General features: G+C 28.1%; 2 long non-coding RNA genes across 2 annotated transcripts; one reads left to right on the top strand and one right to left on the bottom strand.

Annotated features, from left to right (window-relative positions):
• Positions 1–883: 883 nt before the first annotated feature.
• Positions 884–4,999, bottom strand: LOC137828224 (uncharacterized). Its single transcript, XR_011083841.2, has 4 exons — positions 4,896–4,999; positions 4,679–4,805; positions 1,850–1,970; positions 884–1,020 (listed from the first exon to the last, which is right to left on the bottom strand). It is a non-coding gene; the product is annotated as an uncharacterized LOC137828224 (long non-coding RNA).
• LOC137828223 (uncharacterized) lies at positions 3,391–8,659 on the top strand. The gene is made up of 3 exons (XR_011083840.2): positions 3,391–3,525; positions 3,693–3,747; positions 7,999–8,659. It is a non-coding gene; the product is annotated as an uncharacterized LOC137828223 (long non-coding RNA).
• The last annotated feature ends 9,135 nt before the right edge of the window (positions 8,660–17,794 follow it).

The raw sequence follows: 17,794 nt of genomic DNA, 5'->3' as shown, positions 1-17,794 counted from the left end.
ATTCCACTTTAATCTTTGAAGACAACCTTAACACTTACTCTGGAAAACTGTGTATAAAACTCCACTTTGTTGAAGTACTACTTGTCTAACCTATATTATTTATCCTTATTTAAAGTCGGATTATGAAACAAGTTACTCTAATCTGTGACCCGTTCCATACTCGTTATAATTGCTCATTCCATATTATTCCAACTTGAAGATGTCGCATTTTTATTCATCACAATTAAAAAGAAAGTGATTGACATAAAATCAATTCATCCCCAAAGATTATATATAGATCATTCAAAGACAAATGTCTTAAACTCACTTAGAATTTGAGTCCATCGGTAATAACAATCACCTATCGTGTGTGTGTATATATATATATAAACTACTACATTAAAACAAATGTTGGTGTAAAACTATTACCTGAAAAGTTTGCTTTAAAACTTGCAACCAAACACTTAAATTGATTAAATTTATTTTCCTAACATGTATTCAATATCAACTTCACATAATATAGAAATAACCATCCCAAAACATATACAAAAACAAAAATATACTCTACTTTTAGAATTAAGATAGAAAATCATCTTGATTTAGTTATGAGTGTGCACCCTCACCACTTTATCAAGATTCTTTTCATTCTTAATACTTTCATCTTTGTTCATAACAACCAGTTTTGACTCAAACATAAAAAGATTTCAAACAACAACTTTGTTAAACATCCTATTAGAAACTTTTAACTAAGTCGTAAAGTTAGACATAAACAAAAATCTACACGCAGGAGAAACACAATAAACCCACTACCCTCAAGTCATCCTAAGGATGAATCGCTCTGATACCATTAAATGTAACACCCCATAATTTACATATAACTATTACAATAAAAGTTCTACCAATTTCTATACAAACTTGGAGTTTTTCAAAACATTCCTAATACATGATAAGGATTTATAGAAATACAAATATTTACATATCCATAGCTCAAAAGAAAACTCTGAAACCTCTAAGGCTCTCATGCACCACCTGTATGGTCATCTGCTCGTGTACATAGTACAGTCATCACAGTTCAAACAAGGCAAGAAAAGCAAGGGTAAGCTAGTGAAAATAGAATTTTATAATATACACACTTAAATCCAAAAAGAAAAACAAATTACATGACCAATTTCTCAAATTATTCAATTTTCTTCAAATCTCAAGCATAAAACAATCACATAGATCTCTCATGAATCTACACATCCAAAATATTCAACAAACAATGTCTTCCGGAAGACCCGTATTAAGTAAGTCCTACCAGAGACTAACACCTGATCCAAAGATTACCAACGAATCCAACAGAAAGGATCAGGGTAAGTTCAATACAACCCAAGCCGTGCATCTCATATGTCCCAAGCCGTGCATCTCATATGTCACGGTGTGCATGAACTCTCCCATCAGCTTCTCACCACCTGATATCTTAGTCTATGTGACTTAGATCATCAGTGAAGCTCAGAGATCTCTGTTACCACATAGACATCAATACTTAATATACAACAAACATCAGTCCATACATTATCCCGACATCAATACTTAATACACAACGAACATCAGTCCATACATTATCCCAAATATATGAATTCAATTCCACACCACTTCATCATACAATATCATTCCAAACACGATCCACAACATTCAAAAGCGTAATTAACATAAAAAAACAACACCTTAAATATTAAACCATCAAAATATAATATTTTTTTACAAATTTAAATAATATATAAACAAACAACATCTCTGCAAGAGAAATTGAATATTGGGACCACGTCCCTTCCGCATTCAGATCTTCTATCCTAGGGTGCTATTAAAAATTAAATTTAGTTTCCCTTACCTTAATTGCTTGCTTTCCAAGCAACTTCTAGAATTTTATTTCCCACAGTCAGGATAAACTTCAAGATTTACGGGCTCTGTTTGAAAATCTGATCGGGTAGAAATGTAGTCTGACTCCTCATCTACAATATGACATGATCAGATTTTGGAATAGATGATGTATGAGAGAGAAAATGAAGGGAGAAGGAAGATGAGAGAAGATGATAAAAAGAAAAAACATGAAAAAAAGGAAAGAGGAAAATTATGGGGGCACACGGGCTGCTGCTGCTTTTTTATTTAAGGGGGGTTACAGTTAGATAGGTTAAAGTAGTGTTATTGAAATATAATTTTTTCTTGTATTAAGATTTTACAAAAGAAAATTCCATTTTAATTTGAAATTTATTTAAACTTTAATTTACACTTTTATAAATTATTATTTTTTACATCAAATTTTCTTTACATAATTACGAACATTGGTAAATATGAAATAATTAATTATTATTTTATAATATACTATTGGAGAACTTTTTAAGTTAATATACGAGTATTTAAACATTTCTTAATATTTACATATATTTGTATTCTATTCATTAATCAGATAATCCAAGAAAGTTGCAGGAATTTTAAAAATATTGAATTCAATTATTTGGTGACAATGGTCTCTCGAAATGGTCACGGTGTCGCATGATTCTGTTAAGATAAGATCTGAGACAGTTTTTGTCCTCCTAACTTCTGCACATTGCCACGTTCAATGTATTTTTTTTCTTCTTTTTCTTGTAAAAGATATTTGTTTTTACAAACAGATTTCTAATTGCTGTAAGCTATTTAAAAGTCAGTCCTTTCATTCAATAAAATACACACTCCCTACTTTACACATCTTTTTTCACTGTTTTAAAACTTTTATAACTTTCAGAGTTTTAAAAAAATTAAAATAATAATGTCTTCAACATTTTTCTACATCACTGTCACACACTCATACCATCGTTTAAAGATTAAACCAAGTGTCAATTCGGTGATATGATGGTTAATTTTTATTAATCTATAATTTCACTCGTTGCTATCATATGCATTATTAAAGAATTAGAAAGTTAAGTAGATATCAAGGCATAAAAGATTTCATGAAAAAATTACTATAGTTTGAAAAAATAAAATTGTTTGCCTTTTAATACTAACCCCAAAACACTAGAACATTTTTTGTTTTAAGCAAAACAAAATTTGCAACCCATATAAAACTGAGATCTAAAATGTAGTTTTTACACATTGCTGTTGGAATTTCATATAAAGATACGAATATTATATTACCTTAGTTAATAAATTAGTATTATAAAATTGAATTAGAGATAAATCAACTTATTAATATTATATCATAATTATTTAAAATTTATTTTAACTAAAATTTACCGAACTTAAATCAAATTTAAAGTTATTTTTTAATAGTTTCATTTGTTAATAATTTTTATTTTATTTCGTAAAACATAAAAAACAACATTAAAAAACCATATAATTTAAAAACGGTATATCTTATAGAATAGTTACATACCTTGAATGGAGAAGATGTTTGAACATAAAATTCAAAATATTCAGAAATTTGTTACAAAATAGCTAAACTCTTCCCGCTCTGAACCCGTTGGATATACTTTCTTTTTCATTCTTCAGTCTCCATTCCTCCGAAAAGACATCAACATTTCCTCGAAACAGGTAACCTATTTTTTGTTTCTATTTCTTTTCCTTTTTTTATCCTTCAGTGTTCAAGGGTTTCAATGTTCGGAGATTTTTTTATTTTGCTCGCTGTTGTGTTAGTTTAACATTTTAATTTTTACGGCTTCGATTTCAGTCTCATTGACATTGTCTCCTTTTATGTTTAGGGTTTCCATCTTCCGCCATTTTCAGTTTCCATCTTCTACGATTTCAACATTACAGGTATGTTGTCAGCTGTAATTTTTAGGGTTTGCATAATAGTATAATATGGTTTCTGTTGATAAAAGTTTATGCATTACTTGTAGACATGTATGCTACTATTATTGCCCTCTGTCTTGGTCTTAAAATTTAGAAGCATGAAATATTCAGAATGTTTGCCGTCTTCCCTAACTCTGTGCAGTGTAATACCATAAATGATTCGAATTTTTAAACTATTATTGGATATGCAAATGTAGTAAGCAATGCCTTATGATTGTGATATTTGCTTCTGTTTTGCTGTCTACTGTCTTTATTTGCTTTTTATATTAAATGCGCAAAAGAATAATGCAATAAGTAACAACAAGAATATGATCTATAAAGAAACAAGAATTGTACAAGACGTCACAGTTTTTCTGATTGATAATGCTAATGCATAATAATGACCCAAGCTATTAGGAGGTAACACCTAATTGTGTTTTGTTTTCTGATTGCTTGCTTAATTTCCTTTTTCCCTAGTCTACTTATTCTTATAAGTTACTTTACTCCTTACTTTTTGCACAGAAGAGCTTAATTTAATTTAGTATTTGATAGCTGTGTGGGGGAAAGGAAAATGTTGATCATAGGTAGGACTATTTGGGTCATTAGAACATTTTGAAAGAGTCTTGAATTTAAGTGATAGAGTCTTGATAGTACATATATGATACCAAATATGTTTTCAAAAAAGAAAAGTTGTTTCAAATGGTAGAATCTCATCAGCAAACATATAACAGGGAAATGAAAAGAGTTGTCTGCTGATTATATGCAAGGCTTATATAGGTCTAACTAGGAACAATTGTCTTAAATTTGGTCATCCCGTTTGAAACTCAGCCAGATAAGAATATGCACATATATGAACAAATAATCTAAATTGAAAAAGTAGTATAAGCACTGGTGTAGATAATGGAAGCATACTAACCAGTTCTTTTGATTCTGCCCTCATCATCCACTTCTGCACTCCTACAAACACTCTTACCAGCTTCAACTTCCATCAAAAGCTCCTTCCTTGCAATTGCAACTCACAACTCTCAATCTTATAAGGGAATCTGATTTGAAAACACAGCACCCAAACATCAACAAGTTAAAAAAAGAAGATAATTCAAATCAAAAAATGTTCTCAGTTTATACATAGATACCTGTTTGTTTCAAATCCGTTTTTTTAAAGTCTTTATATCTTCATAAAGACTAGTGATGCATTTTTCAACTCCACCAGCCTCTCCCACAATGTCTATATCTAAAACCCTGCCTGTGAAAAGGCATCATTGATAATTTCTACCTCCAGTTCAGAACAACAAGAAGGTGAAATGTTGAGAAAAAAAAACTTTTTTTTTTATAAATCATTGATATTTTTAAAAATCAATATTAATCGGATAAAGTAAACCATTAAATAATTGAGAAGTATAAGACGGAGGATTTGATAATATACTAATTTACTTTTTCTCTTTTGAATCATATTTATTGCACACGAAAATAACATTAAACCGTATTAATGAAAAATAAAATAAATCAATAAATAAAATATTGCAGTAAAAACTTACAATTTAAATTAATAACAAAAACAAGAAGATATAAAGATCTAGAAAATATTCAACAAATAATTCTGCAGTAACAAAAACACAGACGTAGGAAGATTTAAATGGTTCAACAGATATAAGTAAAGATAACAACAATTTAGCAATAAAATATTCAAAACATAAACCATTGATTCAAAAAATATAATTGTTTGTTTATTTTGTTACATCTAAAAATACAACACCAAGTCTCTACTTATTGATTTGTAAGATTATTTTGTACATAATACTTAAACTATATTTTTGAAAGTTCATTTACTTGGAATAACTTATTTTTTAGAATTTGTATTTGGATTCTTATAACTTCTTTTAAATCGTAAAAAAAAAGTCAACTTCTTCCTTATTTTACACAATCAGGAGCTTCTTCTTTCATATTTCTATCATTTTTATCAAAATCTAACGAAAATATATGTGTATTTGCATTTAAATAATATAGTTTAAACAATTATTTAAAATTTTAATAAATATATTATATTTGAGAAGAATAATTATACATTTACGTTTTTTATTGAATAAAATATTTTTTTGTCATTAAATATAAAGTTGTTTAATTAATATTACAATAAAATAGTTACAAAGATAAATGATTAATTTTGTGAAAATAAAATTTAGGAAACTTTACTATTATTTTAAGTTGAGAAGATAGGCGTTACTTTTGAAATTTTTGTATTATAATTAAATAAAAAATAATCAAGGATATAAAATAAGAACTTAGGATGGTATATCAATTGGGCAAAATTTCAAAATATATTCTTATTGACGAAGATCTCATCATTTTTAGTGGTGATATTTTTGTTTTATAATAATTTATTTAATTTAATATATTTCTTGAAGTTAAAACATATCATATTAAAAAATTGAATTTCATTATTACCTAAGTAATAAAAAGTAACAGATATTGTTTTATTAAATATGATAATTATAATATCCTATACCTAGAATCATTAGCACTTAACATCCTCCCCTCATAACATAATACTCAATCACATCCTTGCAAATCCACCGAACCAAAACGGTTATTTTAGCATAAAATTCATAAGGTTTAACATTCATAAACTATAAACTATGAAACTCGTACACTCCTCTTAAATAACGTGTGTTGACACCTGTAGGACACTATCCGTGAAGTGTCCAATTTCAAAAGTATTTGTTAGATTTTTGACAATTCTAGTATGGTGGTTATAACACAATTTTAAAAAGAAAAAATATATTAATTTTTTAAAAATTCTAACTTTATTGTATAAATTGTTATTATGATTATAAAAATAAGAAACAAATCCTTGTGAACGAGTCATGAAAAATATCTTTCTGTCCCAAAAAATAATCTGGAACATTCTTGTAAACATAATTCTTTATTGTCAAATTATATAATTCATAATTATATAATATATAGATTCGTGTCCTCATATCCTATCTTTTATTTCTCTTTTCTTTTCTCATAAGTCTCTAAATTCTTATTCACTTATGATTTGCTCAACCCAAATTCATCATAGCAGAGGTAAGAATAATAACTATATTTCTCCAGAAAAATATGATCTATTTAGATATAAACAAATGTCTTTGTATAAATTACTTCAGAAAAATATTATCTATTTAGATATAAATAAATATATTTGTATATTGCAGTATTTCTTGAATTGAATAATAAGTAAAAAATTGAATTGTTATTGCAAGCATGATCATTATTACTTTGTCTAGGAGAGTGGAAGTTGTAAGTTAAATTTTTTTTGTAGTTGTGTTGAGTTGGACACACAAATACAAAATTAAGCATGTTTAAATTATCTATTGCTATATCTACCCCATCCTCTTTTGCATTGTGACTATCAATTTGTTGTGACAATCTACAAACAATTAGGTTGAAATTGTTGTGCATGTTTGTTATTTTATTTTACCCTAAAATTACAATCAAGAGAGACTTTTTTAGAGCTTGTGAAGAGTAGAAAACCAGAATATTTAGTTAAAATTACTTTATAATTGTATGATTTCAAACCTGAAATTAGGTTTAACATAAAAACTTAGGTATAATTTTGGATTTAGAATAAAGAGAAAGAAAATAACAAAACAATTTTCTAAAAATTAGTTTTATCTACTGTAATTTAATTTAATTGGCTACAGAGTAAATTTGTGAGAGAAAATATAAATTTGATTCTCAAAATGCTTTGTTAGATAGAGACTAGAAACTTTTCAGTTTGATTAGATCTGAATCAAAATTAGTCTCATAAATATTTTAAAATATGAAGCTTCAACCGATACTATGACATTCTATCGAAAACTGAAGTCAAATTTAAACAGTGGTTAAAAAATCTCCACATGAAATAATCTAAATTAATTAATAACGTCATAAATCTTCACACACGGTCTAAGAAAGAAGTTACATAAGTGAACAAACTTCATTTACAAGATAGAAATAAATCATTTTCTTTGGATACAACATAAACATTAATATTTAAATTTGTCATTTTCAAACAAAATGTAATTACAAAACATTATTTGGGTGAAATTGATTGCATGGTATCGAAAGATATTAAAATTATAATATCCACTTGATAAAAAATATTAAAAGTTTGAGAAATCACTCCCAATATACTGTTTAAAATCTTCATTAATATTATATTATATTATCCCAGTCTTTTTTCGTAACTAACTATCTTATTGAATATTTTTCTAGTACCATGAGCTCTCTTCCTACCATCACATTCACAAAAGCAGATTTGACCACAAACCACAACGAGAACGATCCAATGATGGTCACGGTCACAATAGCCAACTATCAAGTTGAGAGGATACTTATCAGTCAGGGAAACTTAACTAACATCTTATATTGGTCGACTTTTCAAAAACTGAATCTTCCCGATTCTCTTGTGATGTCCAACTCAGAATCTTTGGTGGAATTCACAGGAAAACAAGTGCAAACGAGAGGATGTGTTGATTTGCTAACTACATTCGGTACTGGTCCAGCGTATCGAACTTTGACGGTTCGATATATTTTAGTTGAAGCAGACCTACCATACAATGCTATTATCGGTCGTCGAACACTCAATGAACTTGGTGCTGTTGTCTCTGTGTACCATATGGCTATGAAGTTTCCTGCTGAGGATGACACGATCATAACTCTGAAGGCTGATTCCAGCACCGCAAATATTAAGCGTGAAGTTTGAAGTTTAATTTATAAAGGTTTGATTTTATTAAGAAATAGAAATTTTATGTTTGATTTTGTTAGGAATGTTGTGACTGTTATGTTTTGTCAAGAAGGTTATCTTTATGTCTTGTTAAGAACGTTATGCAGGTTTGTTTTTGTTAACAATGTTATGCCCAATCCCATGTTTGAAGTTTAATTTACACTTTTGATATTTTTTATTTGATCGAAACTTTAACTAAAAACTTTTCTTAATTAACTCTAACCTATCCTTTCATTCTCAGTCTATGTTTATATTAAAAACAGGTATGTTTAAGTAATTAAGTCAACCACTTAAAATGAAAAATAAAAAAGTTAATTGAAACTTAATTAGTTATAACTATTAATCAGAATCTTTAATTTTTTTAAACAAATTCTTTTGTAATAGACAAAAAAATAAAACGTACTATCAAACAAATGAGAAGAGTTATAAACATTTTTTGAAAAAATACCCACTATTAATCATTGATTATATAACCTATACCATTCATATCCTAAAAACAAAATAAATAAAATAGTGATTCTTTTTCCAACTCAACCAACCTCTTCCACAATGTCTATATCTAAAATCCTGCCTGTGAAGTGGCATCATTGATATTTTCTACCTCCAGTTCAGAACAACAAGAAGGTAAAATGTTGAGAAAAAAACTTTTTTTTTCTGTAAATCATAAATATTTTTAAAAATCAATATTAATCGGATAAACTAAATCATTAAATAATTAAGAAGTATGAGACGGATGATTTGATAATATACGAATTTACTTTTTTTCTTTTGGAATCATATTTATTGCACACGAAAATAACAGTATTCATGAAAAATAAAATAAATCAATAATTAAATTTTGCGTTAAAACTTACAACTTAAATTAACAACAAACCAAAACAAGAAGATACAAAGATCTAGAAAATATTCAACAAATAATACTGGAGCAACAAAAACAGACACGGAAGATTTAAATGGTTCAACAGATATAAGTAAAGATAACAACAATTTAGCAATAAAATATTTAAAACATGAACAATTGATTCATAAAATATAATTGTTTGTTTATTTTGTTACCTCTAAAAAATATACTAAATCTCTATTTATTGATTTTTAAGGTTATAATACATAATACTTAAACTATATTTTTCGAAAGTTCTTTTACTTAGAGTAACTTATTGTTTACAATTTGTATTTGGATTCTTATAACTTTTTTTAGCTTATAAAAAAAATTCACTTCTTCCTTTTTTTTAGCCATATTTCTATTCTGTCATTTTTATCAAAATCTAACGAAAATATGTGTATTTGCATTAAATAATATTTTTTTTAAAACTTTAATATATATATATATATATATATATATATATTTGAGAAGAATAATTATACATTTAGCGTTTTATTGAATAAAATATTTTTTGTCATTAAATATAAATTTGTTTAAATAAATATTATAATAAAAGCAGTCACAAAAACAAATGATTAATTTTGTGAAAATAAAATTTAGAAAGCTTTATTGTTATTTTAAGTTGAGGAGAGTAGGGACTCAATTCCTCATATAGCACTATTTATACTTTTATTTTCTCATCTAATATTCTTTTGTTTTTATTTCTCTATTTAGCACCTTTATGTTTTTATTTCTCTATCTTGCATCATTTCAAAAGTAAAAAATAAAAAAATAAAAAAATTGATAATTTTAATTTTGAATGCATTAAAAAAATAAATATTTTTAATGTTTAAAATAGTTAGAAATATAATTAATGAATAAAGAAATAAGTTTTTACAAAATAAAAATAAAAAAATAATAAATTAAAAATGTTTAGTTTAAATATTTTTTAAGAATGAAGAAAATAAAAAATTAAACTCTACAACAACATAAAAGTTGAATCTATAAACAAAAATTAATATTTACTTTTATTATTGTTCTTGTTGGCTGACTTGCTCGCCTGTTGATTCTGGTGACAAACTCTAGTTTTGTCTGTCTCTTCGAGAATCTGTTAAGAAGTATTCAGTTTCAGTCTTAGAAAACAACCTACTTATACTTGGGGTTTGAAACCCCTTTTATAACTTAACTCTCATAACAACTTTCTCTCATGAGAATCTAATCTCAACCAAAAGCATTCTCAACCGGAGAAACACATTTTGTTCATGGGCGCCTTCTCTCAAGTTGCTAAAATAGAACGAAATATCGTCTCCAAGGAGTACATAAAATAATAACAGAATAATCACCTGCCAACAACGCACCAACTCATGCGTCAACATCAGGGGAACATTCTGTTTACATGGGCACCCTACTCATGCAACCTAACCACTACGTGCCCTAGAATACATAGACTTAGGTTAAAAGAAAACATTTACTTGACCTAGACTCCACATGCACTAAACGTACCCCTAGGTCCACAAATACTCTTTATTAATACCCTTATATTTACGTATAAAAGGTTACTTCAATTATACCAAAACGAGTTTGTTGACCAAACTGGGCCCAATGACATGACCCATTTTACGGATCCAACAACTGAGCTGACCTGCCTACTCCACGCACCGAGATCCGACCTCCAAGCACTGAGCCCTGAGCGCTTTGTCCAATACAATTATTATTGATGATGTAATCATATTAATTTCAAGTAAAAAATACAGGACATAATTATAAAAAAACCAAAGTCAGTTAGTATTAATTAGTAGTGGACACAGATAATATTGAAGTGTCTACCCTAAATGCAAATTCCTAAAAAAAAAACTAATGCAAATACTACACTTAATGCTTAAAAATGAGAAGAAAAAATGCAAAAATAAATAAATGTAGAAAATAAAAACTACAACAATAAAAAAAAGAAATAAATAAAGAATGACAGAAAAAAAATAATAATTAAAAACATAAAACATATAAAATAAAGGCAAAACAAAATAAGATAAAGATAAAAGATATAAAAAAATAAAAACAAGATAAAGATAAGAGATATAAGGTAAATAAGTATATGTTGAACATAAAAATGAAAATAAATGAGAGATGATCATTCATTTAATATTTTCTTCAATAGTACATTAAATAGTTTGTGCAAAATGAAACATAATTAATAACAAGAAGTGAACGATCTAGTAATGTTGGAACACGTTCTTTTTATGTTTCCCTGTGTTTGACGGTATAAACATTTTGTTTGTTCAATCATGTTGTTCTCTGATGTCCATATAAATCCTTATTCGACTTAACTTAGACCTTCCTTTGGGGTTCTTTTATCTTTATCTTATTTATTGTATATCTTTTTTATTTTTAGTTATTATTATTTTTTCTGCCATTCTTTATTTATTTTTGTTTCTGTTTTTATTTTTATTGTTGTTCTTTTTATTTTCTATATTTATTTATTTTTACATGTTTTTTTAAAATATTAAATTTTACTTTAGATTATACAATTCAAAATACAACTTTCCGAAGAATAAAATTAGAATTTTGAATTTTACATGGGTAAAGCTTGAAAATATAGAGTCCAAATGCAACTGTCCTAATTGAAAAATATCCTTTTGAATTTGGCCATTTTTTTATTAGACCTGCATCCAGAGTAGTTATAAATTTGTTACTTTTTGGACAACAACGAGATTTGATAAGATGCTTCATGATAACTTGTAAATGTGAAAATCCATAAAAAAAAATGTAAATATAATAATACGCAATTGATGAATGAACATAAAAACCAATAATATTACAACAATTCAACCTTTTGTTCTAAAATTGTGAGGGTCCAGGAACAGTTTTTGCTTTCAGCATAAAAATAACAATCTGGCTTGTATAGTAGCACCACACCTCCAAGCCAAGGACATAAACCTAAAGGTTTTGCTTTGATGATTGACAACCTCAATCCTACGCAATGATACAGCAGGGATTGCTTACCGAAAATTTTCAACCTCAAAAGCAGAAGCTGTTCCATCAAGGGAAGTCGAAACAAGGTAATCTCGATTAGCAGACACTGAAAGAGACTGAATGGCATCAGAATGCCCCTTTAATGTTTTTACACATTCACCAGACCTGCTATCCCACAATCTCACCTTACCATCCACACAACCGTAGCTAGATGCACCAAGCCATGCCAAACATGTCACTCCATCCTGTCCACAAGGCAAAATTCCTTTAAAGCACCATATATAAGGCAGTGTCTTGTGCAAACAGACAATTTAGACTCCAGGAAAGCATAGTTCAAAACTAAAATGTGACAAGAAAAACATTAACCACTAGACCAGACAAGTTCTTTAATCATATTATCATTTTTATTATACTTATTATTATTAATATAAATATAATTTATACATATTAATATAATTATTAATATTATTAATATAATTATTAATATTATTAATATAATTATTAATATAATTATTAATATTATTAATATTATTAATATTATTAGTATTTATTAATATTATTAGTATTATTATTAATATTATTAGTATTATTATTAATATTATTAGTATTATTATTAATATTATTAGTATTATTATTAATATTATTATAAATATTATTAATATTATTAGTATTAATATTCATATTATCAATATTATATTTGATATAAATATACATTTAGATATTTATTGTGTGTGTATAGTAGTTTTATTTGACTTGAGTAATATTACTTTTATCCGGATATAGATAGATGGAGAGAAAAAGGAAAAAATTATATAATATTAATATAACTTTAATACTGTAAATACATATATATTGATTAATATATTTTTTTATTTAATCATTAATTTTTCAAAAAAACTCATGGTTAAATTTAAATTTACTTTCATATTATATATATATATATATATAAAATTATTTGATATCTTATTTTCAAATATAGGTTTTTATAGGTGGTTGTGAAGTTTTTGTTAGATGGCTATATAGGTGTTTGTATCTTACACTTCTTTTCTGATTTGAGATTCTTGTATAAGGATTGAAATATCCTTAAAATGTTTCCTTTAATTTTTTTTATTCTTTGTCGATAAAAAAAATCTTATTTTCAAATATTTACTTACATAGATTAAAATTGATATAATGTATAATTTTTAAAATATTTTAAAATATAAATTATTTAATCACTTTGTCATTATGATTTATATATTAGTAGAAAAGGTTATTTAGTAACAACTTTTTACATAGATTTATGGAATAATTAATATAGTTTAAACTATAATGATAAGCTAACTAGTAATTTGTATTAGAGATTTAATTAATAGTTAATGTAAAAGTCATCATTCTAAGTTAAAAGATAATATTGTTTGTTGACAATATTCTTTACTATAACACACAAGTAAAACCAACTACCTATAATGAACTTAATTAAGTCAATATGATCGTAAATAATTAATATGATAGTTGAATTTAATGTAATAGGTAATATGATGACTATGAGTATGACATATATTAAATGTGATTCATACTAATATATAATATAATAAATTATGTTTATATTCAAGTAGATTATAGATAAATTAAATGTGATTCATATGTTAATATTGTTAGTATTGTTAATATTGTTAGTATTGTTAATATTATTAATATTGTTAATATTATTAATAATAATAAGTATAATAAAAATCATAATAATACTAAAGAATTTGCTTGGTGTAGTGGTTAAATTTTCTTTGATTGCTGAAAGAACCTGACTTTGAATCCTTTTCACTGCTAATTTTATTTTATGGTGCCAAAATTTACATACGGAAAAAATTCGTATGTAATGTTGATTTTACATACGGATTTTGATCTGTATGTAATTCGCGTTTGCGTTTTTCTTGTAATGTATCTAACGATCTGTTCGATGTTTATGCTTCTTATAAGAATGCAAAGACATCAAAATCCAGATAAATGAATATCACAAGCTGATTGAAGATATCAAAACTGAAAGCATAACCTTGCCGGAAGAATTTGTGTCCGAACTCTTGATCGAAAAGCTTCCGCAATCTTGGACGGATTACAAACAACAACTGAAGCACAGACACAAACAAATGTCACTGTCAAACCTGATCACCCACATTATCATCGAAGACACAAACAGAAAGGAGTGCGCTGCTGCAAAGGCCAAAACTCTGTCTGCCAAAGCAAACGTGGTAGAAGACAAACCAGTTCCAAAAAGGTACGAGAAAAATTTTGATCATAAAAATAAATACAATAAATTCTCTCGTCCCATTGGAACTAACCCCACTTTCAAGAAAAAGGGTAATTGCTTTGTCTGTGGAAAGCCAGGTCATCATGCACCTCAGTGCAGACATAGGGTTAAAAACGACTATCCTCCTAAGGCAAATCTAGCTGAAGGGAAATATACAATTGTGGCAGTCGTTTCACAAGTAAATCTTGTGACAAATGTGAGTAAATGGGTGGTAGACTCTGGGGCTACCAGACACATCTGTGCAAACAGAAATGTGTTTACCTCCTACACAAGTGTGGGGGGTGGAGAAGAACAAGTATATCTCGGTGACTCTATGACAACTCTTGTCCTAGGAAAAGGATAAGTTCTTTTGAAGCTCACATCTGGTAAAACTCTGGCTTTGAATGATGTGCTACATGTGCCATCAATTAGAGTTAATTTGGTCTTTGTGGCATTGCTAAGCAAAGTTGGGGTTAAAGTGTCATTTGAATCTGACAAGATTGTTATGACAAAAAACAATGTTTTTGTGGGAAAGAGATATTGTGATCAAGGCCTTTCTATATTAAACATTTATGAAATTATGAATGAATCTGAATCTTCTACTTATATTGTTGACTCATGATATATGGCATTCTAGATTAGGACATGTGAATTCTTCGTATGTTATGAAATTGCAACGACTAGGATTAATCAACATGCATGACAAACAAAATAGTAAATGTGATGTATGCGTAGAATCTAAAATAACGAAGAAAACATGTTACTCTGTAAAACGTCAAACTGAAATTCTTGGTTTAATTCATACCGATCTTGCTGATTTAAAACAAACCATGTCTAGAGGTGGTAAAAATTATTTTGTAACTTTTATTGATGATTTTTCTAGATACACCAAAGTGTATTTAATTAAACATAAGGATGAAGCTTTTGACATGTTTTTAACTTATAAAGCGGAAGTAGAAAATCAACTAAATAAGAAAATTAAGAGAATTAAATCAAATAGAGGTGGTGAATATGTTTTATTTAATGATTATTGTGTGAAAGAAGGTATTATTCATGAAGTAACCCCACCGTATTCACCCGAGTCTAATGGAGTAGCTGAAAGGAAAAATAGGACTCTTAAAGAAATGATGAATGACATGCTTATTAGTTTTAATACTCCTGATAATTTATGGGGAGAATCTTTGTTTACTGCGTGTTTTTTTGCAAAATAGGATACCACATAGAAAAACTGGTAAAACACCCTATGAGTTGTGTGGAAAGGTTATCAACCTAATCTGAAATACCTAAGAGTGTGAGGATGTTTAGCTAAAGTGATGTTACCTGATCCTAAGAAAAGGAAAATAGACTCTAAAACATCTGATTGTATGTTCTTAGGATATGTGTTGCCTATAGGTTTTTAGTTCTTAATAGTGACATAATTGAACGTAACACTATAGTAGAGACGAAAAACGCTCAGTTCTTTGAACACATATTTCCTCTAAAGAGTAGTGGTACATCTGAACAACCTATAGATAGTGTTAGTGATGCCTTGAGTGAGGATGTTAGGAGAAGTAAAAGACAGAGAAAGGAAACATCTTTTGGAGATGACTTTTACACTTATCTAGTTGAAAATGATCCAATTAGTTTTTTAGAAGCTACTAGTGCTCCTGATGCTAAACATTGGGATAAGGCCATTAAAACTGAGCTTGATTCAATTAAGAAAAATAATACGTGGACCTTAGTAGATCTGCCTAAAGGAGAAAAACCCATTGGTTGTAAGTGGATCTTTAAGAAGAAGTACCATCCTGATGGATCCATAGAGAAATATAAGGCAAGATTAGTTTCTAAAGGTTTTACTCAAAAACATAACATAGATTACTTTGATACTTTTGCACCTGTTACTAGGATTTCCTCTATCCGTGTGTTGCTAGCCTTAACATCTATCTAAAAGTTAGTAATTCACCAAATGGATGTTAAAACAACTTTTCTGAATGGTGAATTAGAAGAGGAAATTTATATGTCTCAACCTGAAGGTTGTGTAAATCCAGGTCAAAAGGAAAAAGTATGCAAACTTTTAAAATCCTTGTATGGTTTGAAACAAGCACCAAAACAATGGCATGAAAAACTTGATAATGTTTTACTTTGTGAAGGTTTTTCTACCAATGATGCTGATAAATGTGTGTATTCTAGATCTGAAAATGATGAATATGTCATTATATGTTTGTATGTAGATGACATGTTAATTTTTGGTACATGCAATGATATAGTTTTTCAAACAAATTTTTTTCTTGGATCTAAGTTTGAGATGAAAGACATGGGTGAAGCAAGTGTGATTCTAGGAGTTAAAATCATAAGGAAGGGAGATAGTATATTACTATCCCAAGAAAAGTACACTGAGAAACTTCTTAAGAAGTTTGGTTACTATGACTTTAAGTCAGTGAGTACCCCTTATGATGCTAACTCTAAATTAAAGAAGAACAGAGGAGAATCTATTTCTCAAACTCAGTATGCCCAGATAATTGGGAGCTTATTGCATTTAATGAGCTTTTCTAGACCAGATATTGCTTATGCAGTAGGTAGATTTAGTAGATACATTCAATGTCCTAGTCAGGATCATTGGGATGCACTTGCGAGAGTCATGAAATATTTGAGAGGTTCAATGGATTATGTCATTGAATATAGTGGATTTCCTGCTGTGCTAGAAGGGTACAATGATGCTAACTGGATCTCTGATTCAGATGAGACAAAATCCACTAGTGGTTATGTATTTACACTTGGGGGTGGTGCAATTACATGAAGATCAGTCAGGCAAACTATTATTGCAAGATCAACAATGGAATCTGAGTTTGTTGCTCTAGAAATGACTGGTAGTGAAGCTGAGTGGTTGAAAAACTTCTTCGCAAACATTCCTTTAGGAATGAAACCAACCCCATTTGTATCAATGCATTGTGATTGCCAATCGGCAATAGCTATAGCTAAAATAAAATCTACAATGGAAAGAATAGACATATACAATTGAGACATAATTTGGTGAAACAACTATTAAAGAGTGGAACGATTTCTATTGACTATGTCAAGTCAGAACGGAATTTGGCAAATCCTCTGACAAAACCCCTAGGGAGAAAAATGATTTTAGAAACATCGAGGGGAATGAGACTTAAGCCACTTGCAAACAAACAAGTGATGGAAACCCAACCTTTGTGATTGGAGA

The sequence above is a fragment of the Phaseolus vulgaris genome, chromosome 7 (assembly GCF_051622355.1).
Source record: "Phaseolus vulgaris cultivar YP4 chromosome 7, ASM5162235v1, whole genome shotgun sequence".
Classification (NCBI taxonomy): Eukaryota; Viridiplantae; Streptophyta; class Magnoliopsida; order Fabales; family Fabaceae; genus Phaseolus; species Phaseolus vulgaris.
This window is presented reverse-complemented; position numbering and strand designations above follow the sequence as displayed.